The sequence below is a fragment of the Nannospalax galili genome, unplaced genomic scaffold (assembly GCF_000622305.1).
Source record: "Nannospalax galili isolate Female #2095 unplaced genomic scaffold, S.galili_v1.0 scaffold760, whole genome shotgun sequence".
Classification (NCBI taxonomy): domain Eukaryota; kingdom Metazoa; phylum Chordata; class Mammalia; order Rodentia; family Spalacidae; genus Nannospalax; species Nannospalax galili.
The window spans coordinates 322,777-339,708 of record NW_008347555.1 but is presented as its reverse complement, the minus strand read 5'-3'; the positions used below and the strand labels follow the sequence as shown (position 1 = coordinate 339,708).

The following is a 16,932-nucleotide window of genomic DNA, read 5'->3' as shown; positions in this document are numbered from 1 at the left end:
GTGCTGGGATTAAAGGCATGTACCACCACACCCTGCAAGATTTTCTTTCTTTAAACAATTTTTTTCTTGGGCTGGAGAGATGGCTCAGCGGTTAAGAGGTTAAGAGCACTGACTGTTCTTGCAGAGGACCCGGGTTCAATTCCCAGCACCCACATGGCGGCTACAAACCGTCCTTAACTCCAGTTCCAGGGGAATCTGAAGCCCTCTTCTGACCTCCACAGCATTGCACGATATGGGTTCACTCACATGCAGGCAATACACTCATACACATAAAATAATAAATATTAAAAATTTTATTTTTCTTAAGCTGGGTGTGGTGGCACATGCCTTTCGTCCCAGCACTTGGGTGGCAGAGGCAGGTGGATCTCTGTGAGTTCAAGGCCAGCCTGGTATCCATAGCGAATCCAGGTCAGCTGTGGCTACATGGAGACCCTGTCTCAAAAGAGACAAAAAACAATTTTTTTTTCTTTACATTGATGTGTGTATGTGTATGTGTCTCTGTATCTGATGTCTGTGAGCTCACTCATGTGGAAGTCAGAGGCCAACTTGCCAGAGTCAGTTCTATCCTTCCACCCACCCATGTGAGTCCTGAAGATTGAACTCAGGTTATCAGACTTGTAGCACGTGCCTTAACCCACTGAGCATCTTGCTGGCCCATGATGTAGACTTTTTCAAAATTCATCCAGTGAATAGTCTTCTTCTAGGGGATACATTTGAAACTAATACTGTGCTACATAAAAGTATTGATGGGTGTTTGGGTGTTCTTGTTTCTGTTTCCATTTTAAATTCATTAAGGCTATCCTTGGCTGCATCTTGGCCCCTGAGAAGAGTCCCAGAAGTGCCTGTCAGTTTATAACTGAAGTCTCCATTTCAGATGGTAGTCTCATACTGCTGAATCCATGCTGTTTTTCCCCCAAGTCTAAATTATTCGTGTGTGTGTGTGTCTCTGTGTCTGTGTGTCTGTGTGTACATCTGTGTCTTTGTGTGCCTCTGTGTTATATATTCTCACCTGTGTGGATGCATATGGAGGCCAGAAGTTGATGTTGAAATCACTTCTCCACATTACTTTTTGAGATAGGGTCTCTCACTGAACCTGGAGCTCCCTGTTTCTGTTAGACTGGTTGGTCAGCAACCGCCCCCCCATCTAGGGTTACAGGCATGTACTACCATGACAAGCTGCAGGTGCTAGGGATCTCAATTCAAGTCCTCATGCATGCACAGCAAGCACTTTACCAACTGAGCTATCTTCCCAGATAATTATACTTGTTTTTTTTGTTTTGTTTTTTTCTTTTTTCTTTTCGGTCTTTTTGAGACAGGGTTTCCCTGTAGCCCCAGCTGTCCTGGAACTCACTATGTAGACCAGGCTGGCCTTGAGCTCACAGAGACCTGTCTGCCTCTGCCTCCCAAGTGCTGGGATTAAAGGTGTGTGCCACCACTCCCAGCTGTTTTTTTAAAAAAAAATCTTAAAATATAATCCCAGTACTCAAGAGGCATAGGCACATGGGTCTCTGTGAGTTCAAGGCCACATGGCAAGTTCCAGACCAGCCAGTCCTACATTGTGAGACCCTGTCACAAAAAAACCCTCAGGGGCTGGAGAGATGGCTTGGCAGTTAAGAACACTGGTTGTTCTTGTAGAAGACCCGGGTTTGAATCCCAGCACCCACATGGCAGCTAACAACTCCATGTCCCGGGGATCCAGCAGCTACTTCTGACCTCTGCAGTTATTGCTTAACACAGGTGCACTTACCTACATGCAGGCAATACATGAATACACATAAAATAAAAATAATAAAAATCTTTAAAAAAAAAAAACCCTCAAAACAGGAGCTGGAGAATGACTCCATGGTTAAGAGCATTTGCTGCTCTTCTAGAGGATCAGAGTTCAGATCTTAGCACTAATATTAGGTGGCTCACAACCACCTGTAACTCCAGCTCCAGGGAATCTAATGCCCTCTTCTGGTCTCCATGGATAACTGCACACACATGGCATACATACACACACATAAAGTAAAATCTTTAAAAAAAAAAAATCTTGAAACAGTATAAAGCTCTACAAAAAGATTGCTTTACTTTTTAGCCCTTTACTAATTTAGTTTATAGAATAATAACAATAATAGCCACAATTTCTCTGTATTTTGTGCCAGACACGATGTTAACTGCTTTTTGAGTACTATACCATATGATCTTCATAAAATCCTAAGAAGTTGGTGCTATAATTGTATCCATGTTTCAGGTGAGGAAACTGAGCCACAGTCACAGTTTTTTTTTTACTTAAGAGAAGCATTTTATTTAAAGGGACTATGCCAAATTTAAGCATAAACTGAATCTGGTGAACTTGTGTCTGTAAACGCTGGACCTAGGGGATACAGAGCTCAGGAAGTCTAGCTTCTGCCTGAGCTGAGCTGAGAGGCTGGTAGGGGCCCAGGGTTCTCAGAGACAGACCTAGTGAATGGACTCTGACCAGTATTTTAGCTCCTTTGTGGAAAGTTTAAGATATGCCTAGATCTTGTTTGAAGGGTTAGAATTGAGAAAAGTGAAACAAAGACAGCTGGATGTGGTGGCGCATGCCTGCAGTCCAGCATTCAGGAAGCTGAAGCAGGGGGATCGTGAGTTTGAGCATAGCCTGGACTATGTATATAATAAGATCCTATCTTCTCCTCCCCTAAAAGTGTTAAGATGGGCTCATTGGACTTGGTATTTTTCCTTAGTAATATTTTCAGTTCCGTCAGAGAGCAGCCAACTAAGTCTATACCTGCAGTTTGCTTCAGCATGAAGATTCCAGTAGCAGTATTGGGCACAAAGCAAACTTCTCATTCACTTATTCATTTTTGTGTCTTCTTTGTGCTAGGCCTACTAAGTGCCCTATGGCAAGCCATGGACAAAGAGTAGTAAGTGACTTTGACGCTCTGAGCGGGATTTATTCAGGTAGGAGCTGAGGATCACCAGGCTCCTCTTGAAGGTCAGAGGCATTCCTGAATAATAAGATCACTCCCCTCTTCAGTCTTGAGAGAACAGTGGGGGTGGGGTGGTGGTAGAAGGATTCTTGGTGCCTCCTGATACCATGAGCATAGGTAATAAGGATGACTGTGAAACTGGGAGGCAGCACTCCTGGCTTTCCTGGATTGTCCACCAGTGGCCTGGCATTGATACCTCTTTTACCCCATTTCCTTGTCTTTTGTATGTTCTTCAGAAATACTTTAGTTCATTTTGTAAAAGTATATATAGGTTCTACCAGCTTTATGTAATACACTTAGTGCTTCCAGATGTCTTAGCCACTGGGGGCCCTGTCTTCTGTCCTTGGTGGTTTGGGGATTAGTTATAGCAACTAAGATACACTGAATATTTGCTGTGTAGTAGACATCGGCCTGTGTGGACTAACACAGAAGAATACAGTGAGGTGAAGGAACTGGTATATTTTACAGGTGAGAAAACTAAAGCTGGGAGAGTGTCACATCCACAAAGTGGCTTTGATGCCCAACTCTAGTGCTCTCTCTCTTTCCCTCTGCACCATGCTCCTTGGCAGGTTGCCAGGTGAGATCCGGGCTGCTTGTGCTATGACATTGGCAGATAGTGGAGCATTCCAGACTATTCTAGAGTATATATGCCCTAGGGTGAGTGTGTGGGATGGTGGACTTCTGGAGTTGACTGAGCATGCTTCTGCTCTGTCTCCAGTTTCTCCAAACTAAACTGGTAGTGCTATAAATAAACCCACCACTGTGGGCAATTGAGCTCATCTCAGTGGTTGGGAAGAAATGAGATGTGTTCTGGGCTTCCTGGACTAGTAGAAGCTCCCTGCATACTGCTTCACTTTCAAGGTCAAACCGCTGCAGGGTTTTTATGACAAAGACTAGCAGCCCATTTTGGTGGAAATGTGATGGTGTTGTCTAGACTGCCTTCAGTGACAAGGTGGCCACATTGATAGCATTGATCATGAAAGGAAGGTGTTTCTCTAAACACCTGTCTCCCAGGCTAGCAGAATTTCAGTCATGCAAGCCCAGCACCCCATCTGTCTTCCTTTCTCCACTAGGAAGCCTCTGGCTTTCATTTGCCAGATACGTGTCTCTCAGTGAGGAAAGTGGTGATTTTCAGGACCCTTCAGCATTGATTTTCAGGTGGCTGAGTTGGTGTGTTGTAATGTACAAAAACAATAGCAATTCTGTGAATAAATCAGCAGAACAACCCCCAACAGTTCTTTCCAGATCTGCAACAATGCGTTTTCTTTCTCTGGGCAGTGTGCTCAGGACAGAGGGGAGGCATAGAGGCAGTTCTTACAGTGAGGTCTGCACCTTCTTAACCAGGTGCAGTGAGACTGTCATCCTGGCCCATCCCTGACCTCAGAACTCTGGGTTCAGGGCTTTAAACTGAGGTCATTCAGGAGAAATCACAACTATTTTTACTGTCATATAATTATGCCTGCAAGTCAAGGGAGAAAATAGCCTGAGGTGTTTTGCATAAATACGTCTCTGAGAGCTGTTAATCAGTAACATAGAAATCTGGTCCAGGTAGAAGCCAGTTGTGGCCTGTATACTTAAGATAAAACAGGCTTTGTGTTCTGTAAAAATGATATGGCACTGTTTGCTCTTTTGGAAAATGTGGCAGATCCTGTTTGAGTGCGACTCCTGGGGCCGGTACTCATATAAGTCAGGCTGACATTGCTGATAACACCTGTCGGGGCCCTTCTGTACCTGGACAACAACTGGAAATCTCTGCCTGTTTGGGAAAGTTCCAAAGTGTCAACTCCTCCCAAAGTAACCCCTCCATTTTCCCCCCTTTTCAGAAACCCAGTACCTAAAAACCAAGAATAAACTTTCCTGGATTTCTTATTTACCTCTCTAAATCATGGGAGTAGTTGTCAAATTCAGGGCCACTGACATTGGAGGCCAGGCAAACACTCTACTACTAAGCTACTTCCCAGCCCTTTAAAAATTTTTTAAAAAATATTTTATCATTTTTATTTTATGTGTAAGCATGTATTGCTTGCATATAGGTAAGTGCACCCGTGTCATGCAATGTCTGCGGAGGACAGAAGAGACTTTTGGATCCCCTGGAACTGGCATTACAGACAGTTGTTAGCTGCCATGTGGGTACTGGGATTCGAACCAGGGTCTTCTGCAAGAACAGTCAATATTTTTAACTGCTGAGCCATCTTTCCAGCCCTATGCCCTTTTTAAATTTTAAAATTTTTAGATAGGGTCTCACTAAGTTGCTCGGTCTAGCTTAGAACTTATTCTGTAGCCTAAGCTGGCCTGAAATTCACTCTGTAGCCCAAGCTAGGCTTGAACTTGGCAATCCTTCTACCTCAGCCTCCTGAGTAGCTGAGATTGTAGGTTCACATCAGGCCTGGCTTGCTGAGTCGCTTTTTGTTCTTGTTCCACTTTTTCCTTTGCTCTCCCCCCAATCCCTGCAATGGTTCTCTGGGTCTACCAAGCATCTTTGCTGCTCTAGAGAAGGTATAATAATGGCATGTGTTGACTACCCTCACCACCACCCAATCCTGGGAGCAAAGGACCCAGGCCATGAGGACAGTATTAGTCAGGAGAATCCAGGGCCAATCAAAAGTGATAAAAGATTGACATTCCTCCCACAGAGCTCACTGAAAGGACCCTTCCTGAGTCTAACTTCTAGTTGTGTTTAGTGTCGGTCCTGGCCCAGTGTAGCCTGTGACTGCATTTTCTCCTCATCTCTTCTTTCCAAGTGTTCTCTAAGTCAGACAATGTCTTTTCTTTCTGGACTGCCCTCCAGGGTTGGCTGTGTCAGGAAAAAGGAAGTGAGCATATGAAGTGAGAGGGAGACAAAGCCAACCATCAGTAACTGCAGCTGGTTTCTCAAGCACTTGATGTGAGAGATGGTTGGAGGAGTCTGGAAGAGTCTGCAGACCTGAGGGCAGGTCGGCACCCAGGCAGCTGGAGCTGACTGTAACTATAACTTGGCTCTAGCTGATTGGCCTTCAGGCTGGTCCTAGGGGACAGCAGGATTGATGCCAAACTGGAGTTGAAGCTGCTGCTGGACAGAATGTCCCCGAGACTTCTGCCTGCTGCAAGCTCAGCTCTGTCCTGACTCCCTGATACTGAAATGCCTTGGAAGCCACATGAATAAGTGGAAGACTAAAGCATACAAGTGTTGATGCCCATTCAAGATCCTTGAAAGTTTATGTCTAGTTAAATATTAAGAACATAAAATTGACCATTTGGACAATTTTTAAGGGTGTAGTTCTTTGATATTAACTATATTCATATCATATGCAGTTGTCGCCGAAACGTTTTCCCCCAAAATCCTCCCCAAAACCAAATAAATAAATATTCTATATTTAGTTTATCCATTCATTGGTGGATATTGGATTGCTTCTACCTTTTGTAAATAGTTTCAAATAGTGTAAATGATGATCATGGGAGTACAAATATTTATTCAGGTCCTGGGGTAAAGTGATTTTTTTTTTTTGGTCTTCTTGAGACAGTGTCTCCCTGTAGCCCCAGCTGGCCTAGAACTTACTATGTAGACCAGGCTGGCCTTGAACTCACAGAGATCTGCCTGCCTCTCTCATGCTGCTGGAATTTAAAGCATGTGCCACCACACCCAGCTCATGGGATAAGGATTTTAAAGCAAGATGTCTTTAAAGATTAGTTGCTCATGAATTTCTCCACTAAGGGATAGACTTTCAGACCAAAAGTCTCATCTTCTAAATTTAGACTCCAGCATGACCCCACTAGTCAGTCACCTGCATCACACTACAGTTTGATATTTGATAGGCTTTCATGACATGCTAGAGCTCCAGCTTTATATATCACCTTTCATTGACAGCATTTGAGTTGGCTATTTTCCTTATGATTATGGAGGCCTTGATATTCAGTAGTGGGCATTGGGCTAGAAAGAGCCCTGCTGGCCTTTTTTGACCCTTATCTTTTCTGACTGAACTAGGACTGGTCTTTGGGACTTGTCCCTAGGCCTACCTCCATCTTGAGATTTGAAGCCATGAGCTGCTAAACTGAAGCCCTTTGTCATCTTCTTATGGCAGCTTTGTGCAAGCATGTCAGTATCTCCTGTGTTTGGTGGCTCTGATAATCAGCTTTTTATCTGGTTCTTACACAACGTGGAGACTTATTGGAATTACATGTAACTTTCCCCTAGGAAAGTAAGGTACACTTATAAAGTTCCTAGGCATTTGGAATTGCTGCTGAACTGGTTGTACTAGCTAAGAGCACACCTGCAGGGGAGTGGGCTTTTGTTCGATACACAACAAAAAGGAATCTACCTATGTCTTGTCATAGATAAGGCTTCCTGGAGCCAGTGTCCCTCTGTATTTCCCAGGCAATACAGGAATGGAGTTGGCTGGTTGGGAATCTCTGGTCCTAGTGGGCATTTGGTGGCTTCTGTGTTAATTTACTAGAAATTCTCTAGACCCACAAATGAACCACTTCGATTTCTTCTGCATAGCCACAGACAGTAGGTGAGGACTTAGACTATAGACCATGCAGCCCATGTAAATGGTTCAGAGATCCTGCCACAGCCTGTCCCTGCTGCACATCCCTGGCTGCATGTGCAAACTGACATGTGTGAGCCTGGTTCCCATCCATCCCATGCTGTCCTCCCCTGGGTCTTAGGCCCTACGGGGGCAATATGTGGACAAAACCTGTACTCCACAATGGAGGAACTTAGAGTTCATTTAGGGCATATGAAAACATCTCAGGGGACAGTCCTGTGCTCGTATTGTATTCTGATAACAAAAATAAAAAGGAAAGCCTCATTGGCTATAGAGTGAGCCTATTCTTCCCCAGCTTTCTCTGTTCTTATAGACATATGCTGTACAGATTAGACTGACTCTGAGTTACCTTTCTTATCTGAATACTCACTTGTGCCCCTCTCTGTGTCAGTGTTTAGCTTTTATGGCTGTTTTTGAATGATTGCAATTGAGAGTGTGCCTTCAGCAATCTCTAGCCAAAAAGAGCCGTGATGGGCTGGGGAAGGTCAGGAAGGCCCCTCAGAGGAGCTGCCTAGAGCCCCAGGTGTTGCAAAGCAGAGGAGAAGGATCTCCCTGCAACTTCTCTAGTCTGCTTTTCCCAGGCGCCTTTTCCTACTGCTCTGGTACATGGCTGCTGGGGCGGAGGAAAAAGAATCAGGTGGTGTTTTGTTGACATTTTCATCTTTGGCCCTCACTACAAGCATCACTCTCAATTCTGGGAGGTGACAAGTACAAACCAAGTCAGGAGTAGAGCCAGACCAGAACTTGAATGAGGAAGGAAAGGGACATCAGGCAGGGCTGAGGTAAGGGACCAATCAGTACTGTGGCCCTGATTCTTACCTGTATTGTCCCAAGTTTACTCTGGATGCTGGGGGATGATGAAGAGAAGAGCCCACCAGAGTCAGATCATAGGCCTCTCGGGATCCAGTGAATGTATTGCCTGCATATATGTAATGCACCCATGTTGTGCAGTGCCTGTGGATGTCAGAAGAGGGTGTCGGATCCCCTGGAACTAGAGTTACAGATGGTTGTTAGCTGCCATGTGGGTGTTGGGAACCAAACCCTGTCCTCTGCAAGAGCTGCCAGAGCTCTTAACCACTGAGCCATCTCTCCAGCCCCAAGAGGAGATTTTCACAAGGTAACCCAACCTTGAATTGATTCTCTGGTAACAGCTTGGGAAGGGCTAGCTAATGAACTGGGTTGCTTTCTGCCCTAGGTCCTGCAAGCCCTTCCTTTGTCGGGGAAGGAAGAAAGGAGCTTGTTCAAAGGCTATGCAGCCAGACCAGTTCCTGGAGGTGGGATCGCATGTTTTCTCACAAGTGTTACTGCCCATTCAGGAGCTTTGGAAGACTGAGGCCTGGCAGGTGGTCTAGGCAGGTGCAGATGAAACCCGTGGAAGGGGTGAGGTTCCTATTGGGGTGCCTAGATTGTCCAGTCTTTCAGTGGGTGGGATGCAATATTATTAGGCATGGACCTGTTAGCCTGGCTTTAGCTGTGTCTGTGGCCCTGAACTACATCCCTTGTGTCTCCCGCCTATTGGTTCCTTTGTTTCAGGCTCAGTGCTCTGCCAGGGCCTTGCCTGTGTTTTTCAGAGTCATGTTTCCAAAAGTGTGACCTGGGTTCCAGTTGTGTCGAGGCCAAAGGGAAAATGACAGGGACTATATAGGTTTGTACGAATTGGGGTGAGGGAAGATAAATAAAGAAGGTCTTGATTTCAAGACTGTTCCTAGTCCAACCTTCTTGAATTCTCCTGTTGTGGATCTACTGGCTCTGGTCTTCTTTCCCTCTTCCTCATAGTGGTTTTGGACACATTCTTCCCTCGCAGTTGTCTTCCACTTAAAATGAGGGTCTAAATGATTTTGGAGGATCCTTGCTTCTAGAATAGCCTAGCCTATGGCTTTGTCTCCTGACCTCTTGTTTATTTCAGAAGCTTCTTCCAGAATCCAGGTGAGCCCCTCTTTCTTCTTACTTAGGTCTGCCTATAAGAGGCCTTCCCTTGCCAGGCATGGTGGCACATGCCTGTCACCCCAGTACTTGGGAGTTTGAGCCAGGAGGATTGGGAGTTCAAGACTAGCTGCATAGCAAGACTCTGACTCTTTAAAAAATAAATAAATAAAAATGAGACTGTTCACTCAGGAAAGGAGCCTGCTGAAAGCTCATAGTCATGTAAATAATAGTAATAACATTGGTAAATATTTATTGAATGCTTCACAATGTGCTCTAACAATGCATGGTCTCTTCCCCACAGCCCCCTTGGCTGCAGATTACCAATATTACCCCTCTTTTACAGCAGAGGAAACTGAGGCCAAGAGACGTTATCACCTGCCTGAGGTTACATCACTAAGTAGATGATTGTATATTTAAATTTGATAAGTCTGATTAAAATCTCTATTTTGAAATCCTGAATATGGAACCTCCCACAAAAATGGGACAAGATGTCTTGAGCCTTTTGACCTGGATTGAGGACATCCCTTCAGAATGTTCAGGAAAATCAAAGTGCCTTTTTCCCTCTGTTCCCTCATCACTCATTAATACAGAAGACTTCTGTGACCTAAAATAGTGTGGGGGTCTTTTCCCCACCAACAATCAAGCATTCAGTTCTGCAGTACCAAACAGCAGCTTGAGCATCCTCTAATCCATCTCTCAAGGTGTCTACCTGAAGTGGCATCAGATGATAGTTGGAGGGCTGTCTCTAGCACCCCTCCACTTCCATGCTAATCTCGACCTCCATTGCCTTACCTGTCCTTCTGATTAACCTTCTATTTTTTTTTCAACCTGCTATTAACTAGAGTTCCCACAACCCCTCCTCAAGTTCATTTGATTTGCTTGAGTGGCTCACAGACCCCAGAGAAACATGTTTTCTAGCTTATAAAGGACACTACAAAAGATAAAGATGAAGAGCTGTATAGCATCAAGTGTGTAGAAAAGAGCACAGAAAAGGGTGCTTCTGTGCCCTCTCCAGGTGCACCACCCTTCAGGAACTGCCACAGGTTCTGCTGTCCAGAAGCTCCATATTCTGCCCTTTGGGGTATTTTATTGAGTCGTTATTGCACAGACAGCCATGTAGAAACGTGATTGGGTCAAATATAACCCTAACAGAGTAGAGAAGCACAGAGAGGCCATGCTGCATAGCATTCCTTCCCTTCTGAGCATAGGGTAGGACCCTTTGGGAACGAGGAGGCTCTTATGACCTATTATTAGACAATGTAGGCCAGAAAGTTTCTTTATATTCAATTCCAAGACAGAAAGGCAGGGAAAAAGTGTTTCTTTGAACCTGTTTTAGAGAAGAGAAGTTCTAATTTCTGTGGCTTGCCTTGGGGAGGGAGTTAGAAGCCAGGAACTGTGGGATAAAAACTAAAATATATAATAGCACATCCTCCTACATAAAATGTCAGGCAAGAAGGGTTCCTTCTCTGTTTTCATCTGGATTTCCATCACTAGAGTCTTAGGAGAGCCTGCCATCTCTGCTACCCATACTGCACTCACTACTTCCTGTTGTACCTCAGGTTCCTAGAAAGAGTTCTCAGGCTTACCTGAGGTAAGGCAAAGTCTAGAGAGATTAGGACAGAAGCAGTCTGAGAACATAGCTAGGGATGACATTTTGCATATTGTGAAGTGGAGCAAAGGACAGACTGAGACACCTTGACATCCTATACATGCATAGAGCTGTTCTGGACCACTGGAGAGATATGCTTATGCACATCTTGCCCAGCATAGTTGTAATGTTAGGTGTTCGGGGCATCTCTCTCTCTCTCTCTCTCTCTTCCTCTCTCCCCTCCCCCCAGTGTTCGGGGGATCTCTCTCTCTCTCTCTCTCTCTCTCTCTCTCTCTCGCTCTCTCCCCTCCTGCTTCCCTCCCTTCCTCCCCCCCATCTCCCTCCCCTGTCTCCCTCTTCCGGTCTTCCTCTCTTCTCCCTCCTCCTCTCCCTCTCTCCCTCTCCAAATAACCTAGGTATTTTTGAGCAAATGAGCGACATGATGGGATATGTATGCAACAGTAGGATTATGTTAAGATGAGTCAGGAGACTGACATGGGAATGCTGACAGCTGACTTTGGACAAAACCATGTAACTGTCTCTGAAGCAATTTCTTTCTCCATGAAATGGTACCACAATGTGCTCCCCATCTGTCAGTATGTAGGACTCCACAGGCTTGGGCGATGAAGAAGAAGAAATGATTAAATCCAAGTCTGGAAGCAGCAGGCAGGTATGCTGGCTAGGAGGCTTCAGTCCCAAGCCAGTGTCCCAGGGTGGTGTTGGAGGGCCATCAAGGAATAGGCAGAGGAGGTATTTGCAAGGCAAAGGGAGGATGTCATGAGGGGTACTACTATTGTGGGGCCAGATGAGTAGGCACTGGAGTTCTTCTGACAGGGTGCCACTGGGGTACCAGGCTGGTAGCAGTGGAGAGAAGCAGTAACTAGAGTTGAGATAGCAGGATTCTGCTTAGGACAGGAGATGAGGAAGTAGAGCATTGGAACCACTATCACTGGGTGAGCAGAAAGCAGGGATCCAGGGACCTGGAGTCCTCCTAGGTGTCTGTGGCAGACACTGACCAGAACTGCTTCCTGTGCTCTCTTTCTCCATAACTTGACTTGGGTGAGCTTTCGGCTCCCTGGACAACCAACCAGACAATGGTATGAGGCTGGAGCTGATATGATAAATGCTGAGGTGCTTGCCAGCAGGTGTTGCTGTAGAGGGAGGAGGGTTCATTAGGAACACTGACAGTGACCTGTTTGGGACCTGGCATGTGGGGGAGGGGCTCACAGGGACCCATCCCTAGGAATGACACAAATGCAGGTGTACCTACCCTCAGGGCCTTGAGCCTCCTCACAGGGAGGAGCAGTGATTTGATAGTGCCCCTGTTGCCTCATTTGCCGGCTGGAGTCCTTGTCTTCACCCAGGGCCCACAAGCAAGTCTGAGGAGGTGCTGACCAGATTTGAGGGATATGGGATAGATGGGACAGGGAATCAGAGGGTGCGGAGTATGGCTGTGAGAGCATAAGTTGCGTGAAGTTAGTCTGAATGAGACTTCTAGGTAACTTTGGGAAGTACTAAAGGTCAGGGCCACCGAGCAAGCAGTTCAGGTCAGTCAGAACCAGCTGCCCTCACAAGCCCCAGAACTAGCACTTGAGAAAGGATAAGAGGGGTCCAAGGCAGCCAAAACCAGACAGGTACCATCCTGCCAGAAAACCAGGAGACTGGAACTACTTCTTCCCCTTCCTCTTTCCCTCTCTTCTTCCTTCTTTCTTCCCTCCCTCCCACCTTCCCTTCATATTTTAGCTAAAGTAGTACCTTTGAGTTTGACTTTAAAATCAAATAATCTAGATTTGAGAAAAGTGAAAAATGCAAAGTAAAAAATCCTCCATCTCTCCCCACACTCTGACATTTAAGCTTCTACCTTCTTTCAGCAAAGTAGATATCCTTTCTGTATAAATACTATTAAGTATTACTATATTCCTTCCTTGCTTGAGTTACTGGCCATGTGGAGGAACTACCTAACTCTCTATAACTCTACTATATGCTCTGCCTTGTTTTAGCTGATTGAACTCTAGGGTAAATTCTAGATACATATTTTTGAGCCAAAGTACTTGTGTCCCATCCCCACAAATTCCCCTTCAAAGAAATTCTCCTAGCTCATATTTAGGTTAAAGATGTATGGGAGCTCCACCAGGATGCTGTGAGGACTAAATGAGAGTGTATCAACTTCCTGTGCCTCCCACATTGGGCTTTGGGCAAGGGCTGTAAATTGGATCACAGCCTCAAATGAGATGCTGGATTGGGGTTTCATTGCCTATGGAAGGTGAGGTGGCAGGAAACTGGTCTGACAGCTTCTGAGTACCTGATGTGTGCCAGACACTGGAGTGGCCCTTGTCCTGCCCTGGTGGAGCTGACAGTCTGGTATGAATGAGTTCTTGCAATGTGGTAAGTGCTGCCAGACCACTGCTACTCCAAGTCCCTTCTTAATGGGTCTCTCTCTTCCCCTTCCCACCCCGACCTGCCCCCTTCCAGTGTACATTTTGGAACGGGAAAGGAAGACCAACACAGATGGCGGGTGTCAGGCAGTCCTGGCCGCATGCTGGGCCGCACTCTGCTGTTGCTGCCTCCTGGACAGCTTGGACTGAGCAGCCAAGATCCAAGTTCTCCCTGCAGCCTGCCGCCTCCTGTTACTAGAATAAACAACTAGTGCTGCACAAGTTCAATTTTTTTTCTTTCTTTGAAAAAATAAATCTAATCTGCAGACTTTAAAGATTTACCACTTATAAATAGGTGTGAAATAGTATCTCTTGCCTTCCCAGGTTATTGCTGACCTTGAACATAAAAATACAGATTTGAAGGAGCTAGTGGGTTTGGATGACTCAGAGTTTAAGAGCACTGGTTGCTCTTGCAGAGGACCTGGGTTTGGTTCCCAACACCCATATGGCATCTAATAACTGTCCATAACTTAAGTTCCAAGGGATCCAATGCCCTTTTCTGACCTCCGTGGGCATTGCACGACACGGATGCACTTACGTACATGCAGGCAATACACTCATACACATTTTTTTTAAGTACACATTTGAGACAATTTGTGTGTGTGTGTGTGTGTGTGTGTGTGTGTGTGTGTGTCTTGTGAATTATTTGTATATAGCCTTAGCCAGTTTTTTCCTCTGAGTTTGTCTTTTTCTACTGGTTTGTAGAGGGGGTCTTATTTGACACATTAATGCTTACCAGTTTAATAGGCAGACTTGCAAGTGTCTTCCATCAGGCTGTCTCTTCACCTTTTTAATAGTGTATGTTTAATTGTGGTTGCTTTTTTATCTACCTTTCTGTGTGTGTGCATGAGTAACTGAGTGTGGTGTATGCACATGTGTGGGTGCAGAGACCAAAGGAGAGCATTTTGTCTTCCTCTATCACTTTCTGCCTATTTCTTCGAGATGGCGTCTCTCCCTGAAGCTCAACTAGTGTTTTTTTTGGCTAGATTGGAAGTCAGTAGATTCCACAGTCCTCCTGTCTCCCTCGTTTCCCCATCAGTTTTGGGATTATAGGCATGCACAGGTTGCCCAGCTTGCTCATGGGTGCTGGGATCTGAGCTCTGGTCCTCACTCTTGGCACAGCAAACATTTGACCACTGAGCCATCTCTCTAGTCTTTTTTTTTTTTTTTTTCCTAATGCTGAGCATGGGCTCTGCCACTAAGCTGTAGCCCTTACTAGAAAAAAAAAATTAAAATACCACGTTTATCAGTCAAACACAAATCAAACACACACAACATGCTTTTGTTTTAGTCTTTGAAAAATCCTATATTTTCTTTCTTTACTTTTCCTTACTTCCTTTTTTTTTTTGAGATGGGGTCTTCCTGTAGTCCCAGATGGCCTGGAACTCACTATGTAGAGTAGGGGGTGTGTATCACACCTGGCCTATATTTTCTTTAAACTATTTTTTAGGACTAGAGAAATGGCTCAGCTGTTAAGAATACTTGCTATTCTTATAGAGGACCTGGGTTCAGTTCCTAGCACCTACATGGTAGCTAACAACCATCTGTAACTTCAGTTTCATGGGATCCAACACCCTCTTCTGGCCTCTGTGGGCATTGCATGCATGGGTGTACATGACCAGCAAAACACTCATACACATAAAAATAAAAATGGAATTTATAAAAAGATTTATTTTTATTTATGTGTATGTGCGTATTTGACGTGTGTGAGGGTGCCTGCAGGGGCCAGGATACTGGATTCCTTAGAGCTGGAGTTACAGCTATTGGAGTTACAGGCCATAGTGAGCCACCTGACATGAATGCTGAGAACCAACCCAGGCTCCTCTGCAAGAGCAGCAAGTGCTCTTAACGGCTGAGCCATTTCTTTAGTACCCTTAACATAAAGTCTTTAGTCCACCTGACTTTTTTTTTTTTTTCCAAAGTTTCTCACCGTTACCTAGGCTGGACTCAAACTTGGCATCTTCCTGTTTCAGCCTCTATGCTGTGATTACTAGTATGTGCTACTATCCCCAGCCTAAATCTATCTTTTGTCATGGTGGATAGTGTTCTCACTTTTCCTGTTTTGCTAGTTCTATCCCCAGTTATCGGTTAGGTTGTTGAGTAGAAAAAATAGACCCTAGCTCAGTTTCTTCTATATACAGTCACAACAGAGATCACTTTTGATGCCAGATGTGGGAAGTCCTCCAGACACCAAGCAAGCAGGCCATACAGCAGTGGCCACTGCCACCACCAGCCCAGTGTCCTCTAATTCAGCTCATTTCAGATGCTGCCTGCCTGGAGATGACATCAGACCCCTCAAGTGGGAGGACTGAGTTACTAGGGCTGGCCCTGCATTAAATGTCAGGCTCAAGACTTAGGTAGTTTTACTGGTCTTTCTGACTCACTGGCTATAAATCATTTCCCTATCCTGTCCCTGGGTTCCATTGATTTCCCTGAGTGGCTCACAAGGTTCAGGAAACATGTTTATTGGTTGAATATAAAAGGCATTATAATTTTAGGATACTGAAGAAGAGATGCAGAGGGCGAGGAATGAAGGCAGGGGTACTGAGCCTTGTGCCTTTTTCTGAATACACTACCCTCCAGAAACCTCTGCATGTTCAGCTTTCTGAACTCTGAAGTTTTGAGTTGTTATGGAGGCATCATTGCATAGGCAGGGCTGCAGCATGGGTAGCCATGCAGAACTGTGACTGGACTGAAGTTATGTTACCTAATGCTAAAGGACTGAGTGGAGAAACCCAGCAAGGCCTGTCTTCAGTTCATGCCCTCTCCATGTCACATTCCGTCCTCTCTAATGATCTACTTAGACAAGGCAAGTCATAGGATTTCTTCATGGCCAGCTGCAGACAGAAAAACAAGGAAAGATTAGTTTCCCAGACCTGCCTTGGAAAAGAGAAATTCCAGTTTCTGTGCTTCCTTGAAGAGGAAATTATAAGGTAGATATCATGGGCAAAAACATACATACATGCATATATAATATATATATATTTATATACACATACATACATATCTTACAGCCATCCTTTCCCCATTAATTCGAAATGAGATTTGTCATCTATCAAGTTCCCATATATAAATGATCTGGTAAGTGCCTGCCCTACCTCCAGCACACATATAAACACCCCTTTTCATAATTTTCTCCACTATTGTTGGCTGTTTTATTTTTTATTCTGGATTTGAGAATGTATGTTCCATTTCTTCAGAAAATCATATTTGGTTTGATTGGAATGGCATGTAATTTAAAGCCTGAAAGAATGCCTTTAATCCCAGGACTTGGCAGGAAGAGCCAGGCAGGTCTTTGTGAGTTCTGGTCTACATAGTAAGTTCAGGCCAGCTGGGGCTACAAAAAGACCAAAAAAAAAAAAAAAAAAGACTGGAAGAAGAGTTGACATGTTTACAATACTATGTTCTATCAAAAGCAAGCTCTCAGAGTTTGTTTTTATTTGTGTTTGTTTTGCAGTGCTGAGGCTCAACACTGAGCTGTTTCCAGCAAGGTTTACTTTAGTTTT

The 16,932-nt window shown here is 44.8% G+C and overlaps 1 non-coding gene across 1 annotated transcript in view; it reads left to right on the top strand.

Annotated features, from left to right (window-relative positions):
• The window catches only part of LOC103743074, a 51,720-nt gene extending 38,017 nt beyond the window's left edge, over positions 1–13,703 (top strand). The window contains exon 4 of the transcript XR_001872711.2: positions 13,464–13,703. This is a non-coding gene — a transcript (uncharacterized LOC103743074). The remainder of the gene's footprint in view (positions 1–13,463) is intronic.
• The last annotated feature ends 3,229 nt before the right edge of the window (positions 13,704–16,932 follow it).